This window comes from Pristiophorus japonicus, chromosome 3, assembly GCF_044704955.1.
Source record: "Pristiophorus japonicus isolate sPriJap1 chromosome 3, sPriJap1.hap1, whole genome shotgun sequence".
Lineage (NCBI taxonomy): Eukaryota > Metazoa > Chordata > Chondrichthyes > Pristiophoridae > Pristiophorus > Pristiophorus japonicus.
The window spans coordinates 221141288-221158475 of NC_091979.1; the positions used below are offsets into that span (position 1 = coordinate 221141288).

A 17188-nucleotide genomic window follows, 5' to 3' on the forward strand; every position below is an offset into this window, starting at 1 on the left:
CCTTTGTCCTTTTAGAACTTTGCTGTACAGTGGCCTTTTTTCTCTGCCCTCCACTTTTCCTCATCTCCTTTCTGTCTTTTGCTTTTGTCTCCTTTTTGTTTCCCTCTGTCTCCCTGCATTGGTTCCCATCCCCCTGCCATATTAGTTTAACTCTAATAACCTATAATGACTATAATAATGAAAAAAACTAAAGGAGAATGTGCGAAAATAAGAAGAGGTTAGGAATGAGATAGGAAAGATATGAGGGGAGAATTCCAAACAACTTCAAAATAAGATATTTTACAAATATATCAGTAAAAAGAGAATTGTTAAAGTGAGGTGAGATCCCTGAGAGGAGAGGATTGTCCATTTTTAGGTGATGATAAAATGGCAGAGGTATTTAATAAATACTTTGCATTGGGCTTTACTAAGGAGTTAGGAAAGAGATTAAAAAGGATCTCACAGGTAGTAATCTCCGGATTACTCCTGGTGCCACAAGCTAGTGAGTATAGGAATAGGAGGATAGAGCAGATGAATATGTGGCCGGAGAGATGGTGCAGGAGGGAGGGCTTTAGATTCCTGGGACATTGGGGCCAGTTCTGGGGGAGGTGGGACCTGTACAGGCCGGACAGATTGCACCTCAACAGAGCCGGGACCGATATCCTCGCCAGGGAGTGGGGTGGGGAGTGGGAGGGAGGGGGGGGGGGAGGGGCAGAGGAGGAGGGTTGCTAGTGCTGTTGAGGAGGGTTTAAACTAATTTGGCAGGGGGATGGGCACCAGGATGTAGCATTAGAAAGGAGAACCAAGGTGCACAAAGAATTGGGAGAGACAGATAGTACTCGAGTAAGAAATAGTACGGTAATAGGTGGGGTCAGATGAATGGAGAATACAAGAAATCTAAGATAGGTTTACAGATCATGTGAATGCACAAAATAAGGTTGGTGAGCTGCAGGTGCAAATAAACACATGGGAATATGATGTTGTGGTGATAACGGAGACCTGGCTCAAAAAAGGGCAGGATTGGGCACTAAATATTCCTGGATATAAGGTGTTCAGGAAAGATAGGGAAGGAAAGAAAGAAGATGGGGTGGCAGTATTGATTAAGGATAATATTACAGTGCCAAAGAGAGAGGATGTCCTGGAAGGGTCAAGGACTTAATCTATTTGGTTAGAGTTGAGAAACAATAGAGGTGCCATTGGTGTATTCTATCGGCCACCAACTAGTGGGAAGGATATAGCAGAGCAAAGTTGCAGGGAAATTGCAGAGAAGTGCAAGAACTGTACAGTAGTGATAATGGAGGGACTTCAATTATCCTAATATAGACTGGGATAGTAATAGTGTAAAGGGCAGAGAGGGGGGATTAATTTCTGAAGTGTGTTCAGGGGCACTTTCTTGATCAGTACTTTTCTGGCCCAACGAAGAAGGAGGCATTGCTGGATCTCGTTTTGGGGAATGAAGTGGGTCAAGTAGAGCAAGTGTCAGTGGGGGAATATTTTGGGAACAGTGATCATAGTATCATAAGGTTTAGACTAGCTATGGAAAAAGACAGGGAGCAATCTCGAGGAAAAATACTCAATTGGAGGCAAGATAATTTCAGTGGGATGAGAATGGAACTTCCCAAATAAATTGGAATTAAAGATTGGCAGGCAAAACTGTAATCGAACAATGGGCTGCCTTTAACAAGGAGGTGGTTCGGATGCAGTCGAGGTACATTCCCATGAGGGGGAAAGGTGGGGCAACCAAAGTCAGAGCTCCCTGGATGAAGAAAGAAATAACATGAAGCAGAAAAAGGGGGCGTATGACAGATTTCTGGTTGAGAATACAAGTGCTGAATATAGAAAGCTCAGAGGGAAAGTGAAAAAGGAAATAAGAGGGGCAAAGAGAGAGTATGAGAATTGTTTAGCAGCTAACTTAAAAGAGAATCCAAAAGTTTTCCATAGACATAGAAATAGTAAACGGGTAGTAAGAGGAGGGGTGGCGGGGGGGTGGGGGGTGGCGGGTGGGGAGCGATTAGGGACCAAAATTGAGATCTACGCATGGATCAGAGGGCATGGCTGAGGTACTAAATGAGTATTTTGCATCTGTCTTTACCAAGGAAGAAGATGCTACCAAAATCATAATGAAAGAGGAAGCAGTTGAGATATTGGTTGGGATAAAAATTGATGAGGAGGAGATACTAGAAAGGCTAGCTATACTTAAAGTAGATAAGTCACCAGGACCAGTTGGGATGCATCCTAGAATGCTGAGGGAAGTAAAGGTGGAAATTGTAGAGGATCAGGCCATAATCTTCCAATCCTCCTTGGAAAGGGGGCTGGTGCCAGAGGACCGGAGAATTTCAAATGTTACACCCTTGTTCAAAAAAGGGTGTAAGGATAAACCCAGCAACTATAGGCCAGTCAGTTTAACCTGGGGAGGGGGGAAGCTTTTCGAAACGATAATCAGGGACAAAATTAACCGTCACTTGGACAAGTATGGATTAATTAAGGAAAGTCAGAATGGATTTGTTAAAGGCAAATCATGTTTAACTAATTGATTGAGTTTTTTGATGAGGTAACAGAGAGAGTTGATGAGGCAATGCGGATGATATGGTGTACATGGACTTCTAAAAGGCGTTTGATAAAGTGCCACGTAATAAGCTTGTGAACAAAGTTGAAGCCCATGGAATAAAAGGGATAGTGGCAGCATGGATATGAAATTGGCTAAGTGACAGGAAACAGACAGTAGTGGTGAACGGTTTTTTAAATTGGAGGAAGGTATACAGTGGTGTACCCCAGGGGTCGATACTAGGACCACTTCTTTTCTAGATATATATATTAATGACTTAAACTTGGGTGTACAGGGCACAATTTCAAAATTTGCAGATGACACAAAACTTGGAAGTATAGTGAACAGTGAGGAGGATAGTGATAGACTTCAAGAGGACATAGACAGGCTGGTGGAATGGGCGGACACATGAGAGATGAAATTTAATGTAGAAATGTGCGAAGTGATACATTTTGGTAGGAAGAACGAGGAAAGGCAATATAAACTAAAGGGTACAATCCTAAAGGAGTGCAGGAACAGAGAGATTTGGGGGTATACGTGCAGAAATCGTTGAAGGTGACAGGGCAGATTGAGAAAGGGGTTAAAAATGCATACGGGATCCTGGGCTTCATAAATAGAGGCATAGAGTACAAAAGCAAGGAAGTTATGATGAACCTTTCTAAAACACTCGTTTGGCCTCAAATGGAGTATTGTGTCCAATTCTGGGCACTGCACTTTAAGAAGGATATGAAGGCCTTAGAGAGGGTGCAGAAAAGATTTACAAGAATAGATCCAGGAACTTCAGTTATATGGATAGACTGGAGAAGCTGGGGTTGTTGTCCTTAGAGCAGAGAAGGTTGCGAGGAGATTTGATAGAGGTGTTCAAAATCATGAGGGGTCTAGACAGAGTAGATAGAAATAAACTGTTCCCATTGGCAGAAGGGTCGAGAACCAGAGGACACAGATTTAAAGTGTTTGGCAGAAGAACCAAAGGCGACATGAGGAAAAACTTTTTAACGCAGCGAGTGGTTATGATCTGGAATGCACTGCCTGAAAGGGTGGTGGAAGCAGATTCGATCGTGGCTTTCGAAAGGGAATTGGATAAGTACCTGAAGGAAAAAAAATTGCAGGACTACGGGGAAAGGGCGGAGAAGTGGGATGAGCAGAGATGCTCTTGCAGAGAGCTGGCACAGACTTGCCGGGTCAAATGGCCTTCTTCTGTGCTGTAACCATTCTATGATTCTACTAAAAAGGATATCGGAGAGGAGTTGAATCGTGATATGGTTGAGGGCAAGATGAGTGCTTTCTACAATTTCCCTTTCATCCATTATAATAAGTTAGTTAAGCTAAATGAAGACAAGGTGACAGGACCTGATGGGATATGCCCCAGGCTCTTGAGGGAGGTGAGGGAGGAAATTACAGATGCATTAGAAATTATATTTCAGCGTTCTATTGAGCGTGGATATTACTGGAGAGTGGCCAATGTAGTATTCATTTATAAAAAGGAGACAGAGCTAATCCCGATAATTACAGGACAATTAGCTGAACTACTGAGGTAGGGAACATTTTAGAGTCTTTGATTAAAGATGAAATTCCCACATATATAGATAAAGAGAAAAATGAATAATTTATCTGCCATTCCCTTGCTGTCTATTACCCTATTACTTGCATCTGGGTCCACATCTCCCTCAACCACTCTCTTAATACATTTATAAAACCTTTTACTATTACCTTTATATTTTTTGGATTCCTTTTTGCAGTTCTTAATATTTCCTTTATGTCCCTTAGTTGCTTTCTGTATTGCCACTTTTCTTAGCAATTGTATAAGCCACTTCCTTTAGATTTATACTGTCTCACCTCACATGTTGACTATGGTTGCATGACTGTGCAAGTGAAATTATTGGTCTTTAGGGTATGCATTAGTCTTGCATTGTCCTAAATACTCATTTGAATACCTCTCACTGTTTTTCTGTAGGTTTACCTGTTAACAGCTCAGCTGTTCTGTGTTCTGTTTAATGTGTTCTGTTTATGTCTCATTCAGTCAGCCCTGCTTAAGTTTCGAACCTTGGTTTATGTGTGATCTTTCTCCTTCCCTATCTCTGTAATCCCCTCCACCAACGCAGCCCCCCCCTGGGATGTCTGCGCTCCGCTAATTCTGCCCTCTTGAGCATCCCTGATTATAATCGCTCAACCATTGATGGCCGTGCCTAGGCCCTAAGCTCTGGAATTCATTGCCTAAACCTCTCTGCCTCTCTACTGTTCTTTCCTCCTTCAAGATGCTTCTTAAAACCTACCTCTTTGACCAAGCTTTTGGTCACCTGCCCTGATTTCTCCCTATGTGGCTTGGTCAATTTATTAATTTCGTAATACTCTTGTGAAGCGCCTTACGACGGTTCACTACGTTAAAGACACTATATATATATACAAGTTATTGTTGTTCTCAAACTTAATGTCAAACTCTATCATGTTATGGTCACTGCAAGATGCATTCTTGGTTTACATTAAGCTTAATGATGTGACCATTATTATGAGAAAAGATTAGCAGGTAACATAAAAGAGAACACCAAATACTTTTATAAACATACAGAATAAAAGGATAGTCATAGGAAGGGTGGGGCCAATTAAGGACCAAAAAGGAAATCATCTTGTGGAGGCAAAGGTACTTTATATCTGTCTTCACAAAGAAGAGGATGCTGCCAATGTCGCAGTAAAGAAGAAGCTGGTAGAGAAACTGTATAAGATAAAAATAGATAAAGTGGAGGTACTTAAAAGTTGTCAGCGCTCAAAGTAGAAAAGGCACATATCCTAGATTGCTGAGGGAAGTAAGGGTAGAATTAGCGGAGGCTCTGGCCTCAATCTTCCAATCCTCCTTGGATATGGGGGTGGTGCCAGTGGACTGCAGAATTGCAAATGTTACACCCCTGTTCAAAAAAGAGGAGAAGGATAAACCTGGCAACTACAGGTCAGTCAGCTTAACGTCAGTGGTGGGGCAACTTAGAGACACTAATCCAAGACAAAATTAATGGTCACTTGGAAAAACATGGGTTAATAAATGGCAGCTAGCATGGATTTGTTCAAGGCAAATCATGTCTGACAAACTAGTTTGATTTTTTTGATGAAGTAGTGGCGAGAGTTGATGAGAGCAGTGTGGTTGAGGACCACTGCTCTTTTTGATATGTATTTGTTATGTATGGAGAAAGAGTCAGACTGAACTCTGTGAGCTCAAAGTAAAGTGTGACCGTAGTCTTTTATTGCAGGTCTCCAGAGTGCCTCTCCAACCTGTGAGGCCTCCTTAAACACCTGTGCTCCCAAGGGATTATGGGATTCCTTGGGACTCCAGGGTATGAGCCCTGTGGTGGCTGTACAGAGTAAATACAAGTCCACATATATAACAACACTCGGCGCCAAAGTCAATAGTGCAACTATTTACAATGTGAGTCGATCTGGGGCCCTTCTTGCCCTGGTTGATCGTCTCAGTGTGAAAGCTGGTATTGTTGAATCATTTGTTGGGCCCTCACTGGGCTGCTGTGCAGTTGGCCTTGCTGGGCTGCCTGGTGTGTTGGTTCCTGCTGGACTGCTGTGGATGATGGGTTCTGCTTTGTGGTCAACTGTGGTGTTGCTCAGGATAGTCCGTGAATCTGAATTTGATTTGGTCCAAGTGTTTCCGGTGAATGAGTCCATTTGAAAGTTTGACCCGAAACACGCTGCTCCACTCTTTGGCTATGATAGTGCCGGGAAGCCACTTGGGACCTTGTTCACAATTCAATACAAATACAGGATCATTGATTTCAATCTCGCGTGACACATTTGCACTATCATGGTATGTACTTTGTTGAAGCCGTCTGCTCTCTACCTGTTCATGTAGATCAGGGTGAACTAATGAGAGCCTTGTCTTAAGTGCTCTTTTCATGAGAAGTTCAGCAGGTGGGATCCCAGTGAGCGAATGGGGTCTCGTGCGGTAGTGTAGAATTTACCAATATCTCGCAAAGATTCCAGGTACCTTTCCCCTGCAGAGGAGAAGAATCCCTTTCTGGGCTTTTAAAATGAGTTTAAAGGGGCAGACGGAGCCTGCGGGGGATAAAAGGGGATGCATTCATGGAGACCCCCCCCCCCCAGTGTTTGGATTCATAGGAAAGGGAATTCAAAATGGACCTAAATTACAGAAGCTTGAGATCCCCTAAACATCTATGGGAAGGAGCATATCAATTTTAAGATTCTACAACATTTTGGCTGCGAAAAAGAGTTACCAAATACAGGAGGTGGGGCCAACCTCAAACAAATTCGTGTATTAAGGATCCCAGACTGTCTGGGGGAACTATTCACCCCCTAAGAGATAATCGAATTACCCAATCAAGCACAATGGAAATCATGGTCAGAAAAACTGGACAATCCTAAAACAATGCAAAACCAGTGATAGCACATTCTCACACCCTAATCAAGTTACTGCTGACAAAGGAGACATTTGAAAATCAATGGACAGACAGTTTAAACAGAGCCCAAGAGATTTGATGGGAGATAACAGAGCTTTTTTTGGGGGATATAGCTATCCCCCAGTTTTACAAGGAAAGGCTAGCAGAACACAGAAACTAGCAGAAGACAGGAGAGAAGCAGAGCCCAGACTGGAACATAGACACAGGCAAGCAGCCTGCTTGCTCTACAGTGAAGAAATGAAGTCGTGAAGGAACCTACAAGAAATCGTCAAGGACCGACTGAGCACAAGGCCCACGAAATGGAAGGTTGTCAGCAATCAAATTGACAAATCCGGGCTACCACAACCAGCGAAACGACCAACCAAAACCAACTCAGCAAAAACCGAAGAATCGACAGTTATTTCCACTCTGCAATCTACTTCTGAACGGCCAACGGGTGAGAAGTTACCGAAAGGGACTAACTAAAACCGAAGAAAGTAGGTACTTATCCCATACATCTGAAACGCAATTTACCGCATCAACGGATGCACCCCAACGGAAGACTACGCAGTCCGAAGTCCTCTCCTCCGTCCAGGGTACGGCTCGCTTAGAAGGCCAAGTGCAGCGAACCCCGAAACCGTGATTCACCGGCAACTGTCTAAAGGGATTGGTGAGCATAGCCCCTGAACCCTCAGAGCTATAACTTAGTTAGTTAGGGGAATTGTGAGTGGGGAGGCTGGGATAACTTGTGGAAATGTATCTGCATTCTCCTCTTTACCCCATTTAGAGTTTAAGCTGTATGCTTTTCCCCACAGGCTGTAATTTGACATTTTATTCAATGTGTTGTACCCTTCAGTGTGTATTGGTCTGTGTGTGTGTTATTAAAGGTGTGCCTTTTACTTCTTTTTAAACACAATAAAGCCATACCTGCTTCCTACCTTGAAACCGATTGTCTGTCCAAGTCTGTCACAGTCCCTTCATAATTCCAGTGTCTAGAACCAAGGGTGTGGGAGCGATTCGGAACCGTTCATATAAGGTCAGAAGGGAAAGCTGACCCCCTGCAAACCACCCCTTACAGTAGCAAAGCAGGACTCGAGATAGGCGAGTCTGCAGTGAGCCTTCAGTTACCTTCTTCAAGCCTTGCTTGATAGTTTGCACTGCTCTCTCGGCCTGACCATTGGACGCTGGTTTAAACGGGGCAGATGTGACACAGAAACATAGAAAATAGGTGCAGGAGTAGGCCATCCGGCCCCTTGAGCCTGCACCGCCATTCAATGAGTTCATGGCTGAACATGAAACTTCAGTACCCCATTCCTGCTTTCTCGCCATACCCCTTTTTCCCTAGTAGTAAGGACTACATCTAACTCCTTCTTGAATATATTTAGTGAATTGGCCTCAACAACTTCCTGTGGTAGAGAATTCCACAGGTTCACCACTCTCTGGGTGAAGAAGTTTCTCCTCATATCGGTCCTAAATGGCTTACCCCTTATCCTTAGACTGTGACCCCTAGTTCTGGACTTCCCCAACTTTGGGAACATTCTTCCTGCATCTAACCTGTCTAAACCCGTCAGAATTTTAAACGTTTCTATGAGATCCTCTCTCATTCTTCTGAACTCCAGTGAATACAAGCCCAGTTGATCCAGTCTTTCTTGATATGTCAGTCCTACCATCCCGGGAATCAGTCTGGTGAATCTTCGCTGCACTCCCTCAATAGCAAGAATGTCCTTCCTCAAGTTAGGAGACCAAAACTGTACACAATGCTCCAGGTGTGGCCTCACCAAGGCCCTATACAACTGTAGTAACACCTCCCTGCCCCTGTACTCAAATCCCCTCACTATGAAGGCCAACGCCTATGCCATTTGCTTTCTTAACCACCTGCTGTACCTGCATGCCATCCTTCAATGACTGATGTACCATGACACCCAGGTCTCGTTGCACCTCCCCTTTTCCTAATCTGTCACCATTCAGATAATAGTCTATCTCTCTGTTTTTACCACCAAAGTGGATAACCTCACATTTATCCACATTATACTTCATCTGCCATGCATTTGTCCACTCACCTAACCTATCCAAGTCACTCTGCAGCCTCATAGCATCCTCCTCGCAGCTCACACTGCCACCCAAGTTAATGTCATCCGCAAATTTGGAGATACTACATTTAATCCCCTCGTCTAAATCATTAATGTACAATGTAAACAGCTGGGGCCCCAGCACAGAACCTTGCGGTACCCCACTAGTCACTGCCTGCCATTCTGAAAAGTACCCATTTACTCCTACTCTTTGCTTCCTGTCTGACAACCAGTTCTCAATCTACGTCAGCACACTACCCCCAATCCCATGTGCTTTAACTTTGCACATTAATCTCTTGTGTGGGACCTTGTCGAAAGCCTTCTGAAAGTCCAAATACACCACATCAACTGGTTCTCCCTTGTCCACTCTACTGGAAACATCCTCAAAAAATTCCAGAAGATTTGTCAAGCATGATTTCCCTTTCACAAATTCATGCTGACTTGGACCTATCATGTCACCTCTTTCCAAATGCGTTGCTATGACATCCTTAATAATTGATTCCATCATTTTACCCACTACGGATGTCAGGCTGACCGGTCTATAATTCCCTGTTTTCTCTCCCCCTCCTTTTTTAAAAAGTGGGGTTACATTGGCTACCCTCCAGTCCATAGGAACTGATCCAGAGTCTATGGAATGTTGGAAAATGACTGTCAACGCATCCGCCACCTTAAGTACTCTGAGATGCAGTCCATCTGGCTCTGGGGATTTATCGGCCTTCAATCCCATCAATTTCCCCAACATAATTTCCCGACTACTAAGGATTTCCCTCAGTTCCTCCTTCTTACTAGACCCTCTGACCCCTTTTATATCCGGAAGATTGTTTGTGTCCTCCTTATTGAATACCGAACCAAAGTACTTGTTCAATTGGTCTGCCATTTCTTTGTTCCCCGTTATGACTTCCCCTGATTCTGACTGCAGGGGACCTACGTTTGTCTTTACTAACCTTTTTCTCTTTACATATCTATAGAAACTTTTGCAATCCGTCTTAATGTTCCCTGCAAGCTTCCTCTCGTACTCTATTTTCCCTGCCCTTATCAAACCCTTTGTCCTCCTCTGCTGAGTTCTAAAGTTCTCCCAGTCCCCGGGTTCGCTGCTATTTCTGGCCAATTTGTATGCCACTTCCTTGGCTTTAATACTATCCCTGATTTCCCTTGATAGCCACGGTTGAGCCACCTTCCCTTTTTTATTTTTACGCCAGACAGGGATGTGCAATTGTTGTAGTTCATCCATGCGGTCTCTAAACATCTGCCATTGCCCATCCACAGTCAACCCCTTAAGTAACATTCGCCAATCTATCCTAGCCAATTCACGCCTCATACCTTCAAAGTTACCCTTCTTTAAGTTCTGGACCATCGTCTCTGAATTAACTATTTCATTCTCCATCCTAATGTAGAATTCCACCATATTATGGTCACTCTTCCCCAAGGGGCCTCGCACAACGAGATCGCTAATTAATCCTCTCTCATTACACAACACCCAGTCGAAGATGGCCTCCCCCCTAGTTGGTTCCTCGACATATTGGTCTCGAAAACCATCCCTTATGCACTCCAGGAAATCCTCCTCCACCGTATTGCTTCCAGTTTGGTTAGCCCAATCTATATGCATATTAAAGTCACCCATGATAACTGCTGCACCTTTATTGCATGCACCCCTAATTTCCTGTTTGATGCCCTCCCCAACATCACTACTACTGTTTGGAGGTCTGTACACAACTCCCACTAACGTTTTTTGCCCTTTGGTGTTCTGCAGCTCTACCCATATAGATTCCACATCATCCAAGCTAATGTCCTTCCTAACTATTGCATTAATCTCCTCTTTAACCAGCAATGCTACCCCACCTCCTTTTCCTTTTATTCTATCCTTCCTGAATGTTGAATACCCTTGGATGTTGAGTTCCCAGCCCTGATCATCCTGGAGCCACGTCTCTGTAATCCCAATCACATCATATCTGTTAACATCTATTTGCACAGTTAATTCATCCACCTTATTACGGATACTCCTTGCATTAAGACACAAAGCCTTCAGGCTTGTTTTTTTAACACCCTTTGTCCTTTTAGAATTATGATGTAGTGTGGCCCTTTTTGTTTCTTGCCTTTGTTTACTCGGCCTTGCACTATTTCTTTTTACCTTTCTACCATCTGTTTCTGACTGCATATTACTTCGCCCTGTCTTATCCCCCTGCCATATTAGTTTAAACATTCCCGAACTGCATTAGCAAGTGTTACCCCTGGGACATCAGTTCTAGTCCTGCCCAAGTGCAGACCGTCCCTTTTGTACAGGTCCCACTTCCCCTAGAACTGGTTCCAATGTCCCAGGAATTTGAATCCCTCCCTCTTGCATCACTGCTCAAGCCACGTATTTATTCTAACTATCCTGCTCCCTCCACTCTGGTTAGCACGTGGCACATTTGATTCTGTTACAGGTCATGAATTCTTTGAACTCAGCACTGGTAAATCATGGCCTGTTGTCGCTCACCAGGACATCGGTTCGGCCATGTGTGGCAAACATGGCCCGCAGGCTTTCAGTAGTGGCAGCACACGTACTAGCCAACATTATCTCACACTCAGTCCACTTGGAGTATGCATCTACAACCACAAGGAACATTTTACCCAAGGATGGGCCTGCATAGTCGATATATATCCTTGACAAAGGTTTGGAGGGCCAAGACCATAAACTTAGCGGCGCCTCCCTGGGTACATTGCTTAACTGCGAGCATGTATTACATCTGTGAATGCAGGATTCTAAGTCCGCGTCGATACCGGGCCACCACACGTGGGATCTGTCTTTCGCTTTCATCATTACGATGCCTGGGTGGCTACTGTGGAGGTCATTGATGAAGGTGTCTCTGCCCTTCTTGGGAACCACTACACGATTGCCCCACAGAAGGCAGTCTGCCTGTATAGACATTTCATCTTTGCGCCTGCATTTCCACTGGACCAGCTCCCATGAAACACATAGCTTTTGACTAGAGATAATAAGGGGTCCTGGCTTGTCCAGGTTTTGATCTGCCGGGCAGTGACGGGTGATTGCTCACTCTCAAATGCTTCCATAACCATGGCTAAATCTGCAGGCTGTGCCATTTCCACCCCCGTGGTGGGCAATGGCAGCCTTCTGAGGGCATCGGCGCAGTTTTCTGTGCCTGGCCTGTGGCGGATGGGGTAGTTGTATGCGGACAATGTGAGCGCCCATCTCTGGATGCAGGCCGATGCGTTGGTATTTATCCCTTTACTCTTGGAAAACAGGGATATGAGTGACTTAAGGTCAGTTTCCAATTTGAATTTTAGCCCAAACAGGCATTGATGTATTTTATTTACCCCATAGACATATGCTAACGCTTCTTTTTCAGTCATGCTGTAGGCTCACTCAGCCTTAGACAGTCTCCTGGATGCATAAGCAACCAGTTGCAGTTTCCCGACATCATTAACTTGTTGCAATACACACCTGACGCCACATGACGACGCATCACATGCTAGTACCAAACGCTTACATGGATCTTATAACACAAGCAATTTGTTTGAGCATAACAATTTTCTCGCTTTTACAAAGGCATTTTCTTGGCTTTTGCCCCAAACCCATTCATCCCCTTTTCGTAGTAAGCCATGCAGTGGTTCTAACAGTGTGCTGAGATCCGGTAAGAAGTTACCAAAGTAGTTCAGGAGTCCCAGAAACGACCGCAGCTCCGTCACGTTCTGTGGCCTCGGTGCGTTCTCGATTGCCTCCATCTTCGCATTGGTGGGCGTGATGCCCTCCGCCGCGATCCTCCTCCCTAAGAAGTCCACTTCAGGCGCCACGAAAATGCACTTCAAGCATTTTAACCTGAACCCCAAGCGGTTGAGTCAACTAAGAACCTCCTCCAGGTTCTGCAGATGCTCGACTGTGTTCTGACATATGACCAAGATGTCGTTCTGGAAGACCACGGTGTGCGGGACCGACTTCAGTAAGCTTTCCATGTTTCTCTGGAATATCGCCGCCGCTGATCAAATTCCAAACGGGCATCTGTTATCAATAAAAATACCTTTGTGTGTGTTGATGCAGGTGAGGCCCTTCAATGATTCCTCCAGTTCCTGCGTCATGTAGGCTGAAGTCAGATCCAGCTTCGTGAATGTCTTTCCTCCCGCCAGCATTGCAAAGAGGTCGTTGGCCTTTGGTAGTGGGTATAGGTCCTGCAGGGAGAAACGATTGATAGTTACTTTGTAATCGCCACAGATTCTGACGGTGCCATCTCCCTTGAGGACAGGAACGATTGGGCTGGCCCACTCGTTGAACTCGATCGGTGAAATGATGCCCTCTCGGTGCAGCTGGTCTAGCTCGATCTCCACCCTTTCTCTCATCATTTACGGCACTGCTCTTGCCTTGTGATGGCTGGGTCACGCCCCCGGAATTAAATGGATCTTCACTTTTGCTCCTTGGAATTTCCCGATGCCTGGTTCGAACAGTGAAGGGAACTTGTTTCAGACCTGGGCACACGTCAGCGGGCGATAGCGCTTGGACGTCGTCCCAGTTCCAGTGTATCTTTCCCAGCCAGCTCCTACCGAGCAGCGTGGGACCATCGCCCGGTACCACCCAGCGTGGTAGCTTGTGCACCGTTCCATCGTAGGAGACCTTTATGGTTGCATTGCCGATTACGGGAATCAATTCTTTCGTGTAAGTTCTTAATTTCATACGAATAGAGTTAAGACTGGCCTTATGGCCTTGTTGCAGCACAATCTTTCGAAAGTCTTTTTGCCCACGATGGACTGGCTCGCGCCCGTGTCCAGTTCCATTGACACCGGGAGTCCATTTAGTTCAACATTCAGCATTATCGGGGGACAATTCGTGGTGAATGTGTGCATCCCATGTACCTCTGCCTCCTCGGTCTGAGGCTCTGGTTCGTCATGATCCTCCATGGATCTGTCCTCCTCTGTAACATGATGGTTTGCAGGTTTATCAGGATTAGCAGCTCGCCTGCACATACGTTGGAGGTGTCCCATTGTTCCACAGCCCTTGCAAACATATCCTTTGAATCGGCATGAATGGAAACGATGATCACCCCTGCAACGCCAACAAGGTGTTAATGGCCTTGCATTCATCACCCTTGATGGTGGACTCTGAGACATCTGCAGACGTGCAGATGCAGGCATGTGTGACCTGCCCTGTACGTTGCAATTCGAAAACAACATCACTTTGTTCACAGTATTTGTAGCAGCAATTTTGTGCTGAGAGATTTGCTTAGTATTGTCACTGGTGGCAATGAACGCCTGGGCTATCGCCATGGCCTTACTCAAGGTTGGGGTCTCTACAGTCAAAAGTTTGCGAATTATGGTTTAATCGCCAATGCCAAGTATGAAAAAGTCTCTGAGCATGCGCTCCAAATGTCCTACAAATTCGCAATGTCCTGCAAGGCGTCTTAGCTCGGCGACATAACTCGGCACTTCCTGGCCTTCAGACCTTTTGTAGGTGTAGAACCGGTACCTCGCCACCAGAATGCTTTCCTTCGGGTTCAAATGCTCTCGGACCAGTGTGCACAAATCATCGTACGATTTCTCCATGGGTTTCGCTGGAGTGAGCAGATTCTTCATGAGGCTATACGTTGGTGCCCCACAGACGGTGAGGAGGATCGCCCTTCGTTTGGCAGCATTCTCTTCCCCATCTAGCTTGTTGGCCACGAAGTATTGGTCGAGTCGCTCCTCAAAAGTTTCACAATCAACTCCCTCCGATAATTTCTCCAGGATGCCGACTGTTCTCTGCATCTTTGGGTTCGCTATCTGTATCTCGTCGCCAGTTATATATGGAGAAAGATTCCGACTGAACACTGTGAGCTCAAAGTAAAATGTGACCATAGTCTTTTATTGCAGGTCTTCAGAGTGCCTCTCCAACCTGTGAGGCCTCTTTAAATACATGTGCTCCCAAGGGTTTATGGGATCCCTTGGGACTCCAGGGGATGAGCCCTCTGGTGACTGTACAAAGTAAATACACGTTTACATATATAACAATATTAATGACCTGGACTTGGCTATAAAGGGCATAATTTCCAACACCTGGATCTCAATGATCATGTCGAAATCAGAAGGCAAGGCAGCAATGGTACCACGATTGCGCAGCCACATCACGTGACATTGCTGTTCATGACCCTGTGTTTGTCCTGAATTATGGTCATGGTCCAAAGTGGGTTGCTGGCATGGTTTTGGCCAAGGAGGGGAACAAGGTATTTGTAGTCAGACTGTTAAATGGCCATACGCGCAAGAGACACATCGACCAAACCAAACTGCGATTCACCGACAACCCAGAACAAATTGAAGATGACATCATCATCGACCAACCAACACACATCCAACCATCAGTTGACCCTTGTGTCATTCACGAAGATGAACCTACCATCCCCGACAGTCCTGTCAGACCGACTGCTCCGCAATGCAGCAGTGGTCCTACTTGGGTTCGAACTGAGAAGATCAACCAGGGAGCAGAAGGCCCCGGACCGTCTCAACTTGTAAATACAACCTGTACCAAGGACTTTGGGGGGAATGATGCTATGTATGTTAACTGGGGTTTTACCTGCCACTGGAGGGCGCGACTGTCGGAGTCCTAATGGTCGCTGGCAGACACGTGCAAGACATGTATATAATGTTGGCAGCCATGTTGAATCCTCACTTCAAAATAAATAAACTGGAGTAAGGTCATGCCTGAACTAGCTCACCGTACTTAGCCTCGTGGAGTTATTTGATGCCTAATGAAACCCACTCCCAACCCTTCTCCACTCCAAGCAAATCCATTTACCCAAAACTGTCTGTTTCCTGTCTATCATCTAACATTCTACCCATACTGCTATATTTCCTATTATATGAGATGCCCGAATGCTTGTGATGAAGCAGCTTTATTATTGGTTACCTCGTTTTCTGTCAGTCTTTCTGTTGAATTTGTTTCATGAAATTGACGGCAATAAAATCTCCGACAGCAGCCATTTGGATATTAAAGTTCAGTAAGAATAGCCTTCAAAACTATTATCAGCAACGGAGTCTCAATCTAAGATGACTTTTTAGAGTATACTATTGGGGTATGGTTGCATAGTGGCTATGTTACTGGACTAGTAATCCAGAGGCCTGGACTAATGATCCGGAGATGCGATTTCAAATCCCACCACGACAGCTGGGGAATTTAAATTCAGTTAATTAAAAAAAAACTAGCATTTATATAAAAAAAAGGCGAGAATCAGTAATGATGACCCATTATCATAGGCAGTCCCTCGGAATTGAGGAAGACTTCCTTCCACTCTTAAAATGAGTTCTTAGGTGGCTGAACAGTTCAATACAAGAACCACAGTCTCTGTCACAGGTGGGACAGATAGTCGTTGAGGGAAAGACAGCTTAATGGTGACCTTGAAATTACTGGATTGTCATAAAAACCCATTTGGTTCACTAATCTCCTTTAGGGAAGGAAACCTGCTGTTCTTACCTGGTCTGGCCTATATGTGACTCCAGATGCACAGCAATGTAGTTGAATCTTAACTGCCCTCTGAAATGCCCTAGCAAGCCACTCAGTTGTACAAACCCGCTGTGACAAAGTCAGCACTGTGGGAATAACTTCACCACAGGACTGCGGCGGTTCAAGAAGGTGGCTCGCCACCACCTTCTCAAGGGCAATTAGGGATGGGCAATAAATGTTGCCCTTGCCAGCAATGCCCACATCTCGTGAAGAATAAATAAAAAAATATATATTTTTATATTCATTCAGTAATAATTTTTTTTAATGGTTTCCATCATGCAATCCAGCTAAATGTGTTTAAGTTTGGAAGCCCCTCTCCTCCTCGCTCTCCAGCTGTTCTCTTCCTCCACTTCCTTAGTTTAGGGAAGTGGGTCCTGAGGTCGGTGGAATACTCAGCCATTGGCTCTGACGAGATCGCAATCCTGCTTCGTACTCATCACACAGTAGGCAAACACTTTGACCCTAGCAAAGAACGGAATTTCAGGAGAGGTGGAGAAAAAATGATAAGTAAAATAAAAACAGGGGGAATATGGCTACCTGTTATCACCATTACATTGGGAGCTGAGAAATGTTACCTTGTATAATACACCTGGGACACTCTACTAAAAATAGCTCTAAGTAACTAAACAGTTACTTCAAACTGGATAAGTACATGAGGGAGAAAGGAGTAGAAGGATGTGCTGATAGGGTTAGATGAAGTAAAATGGGAGGAAGCTCGTGTTTAGCATAAACACCGACAAAGACCTGT

General features: G+C 44.9%; 1 protein-coding gene across 1 annotated transcript in view; it reads left to right on the forward strand.

Moving 5' to 3' along the window:
- The window catches only part of tacr2 (tachykinin receptor 2), a 163328-nt gene that overhangs the window by 12488 nt on the left and 133652 nt on the right, over positions 1 to 17188 (forward strand). The gene's annotated exons all lie outside the window — the stretch shown is intronic.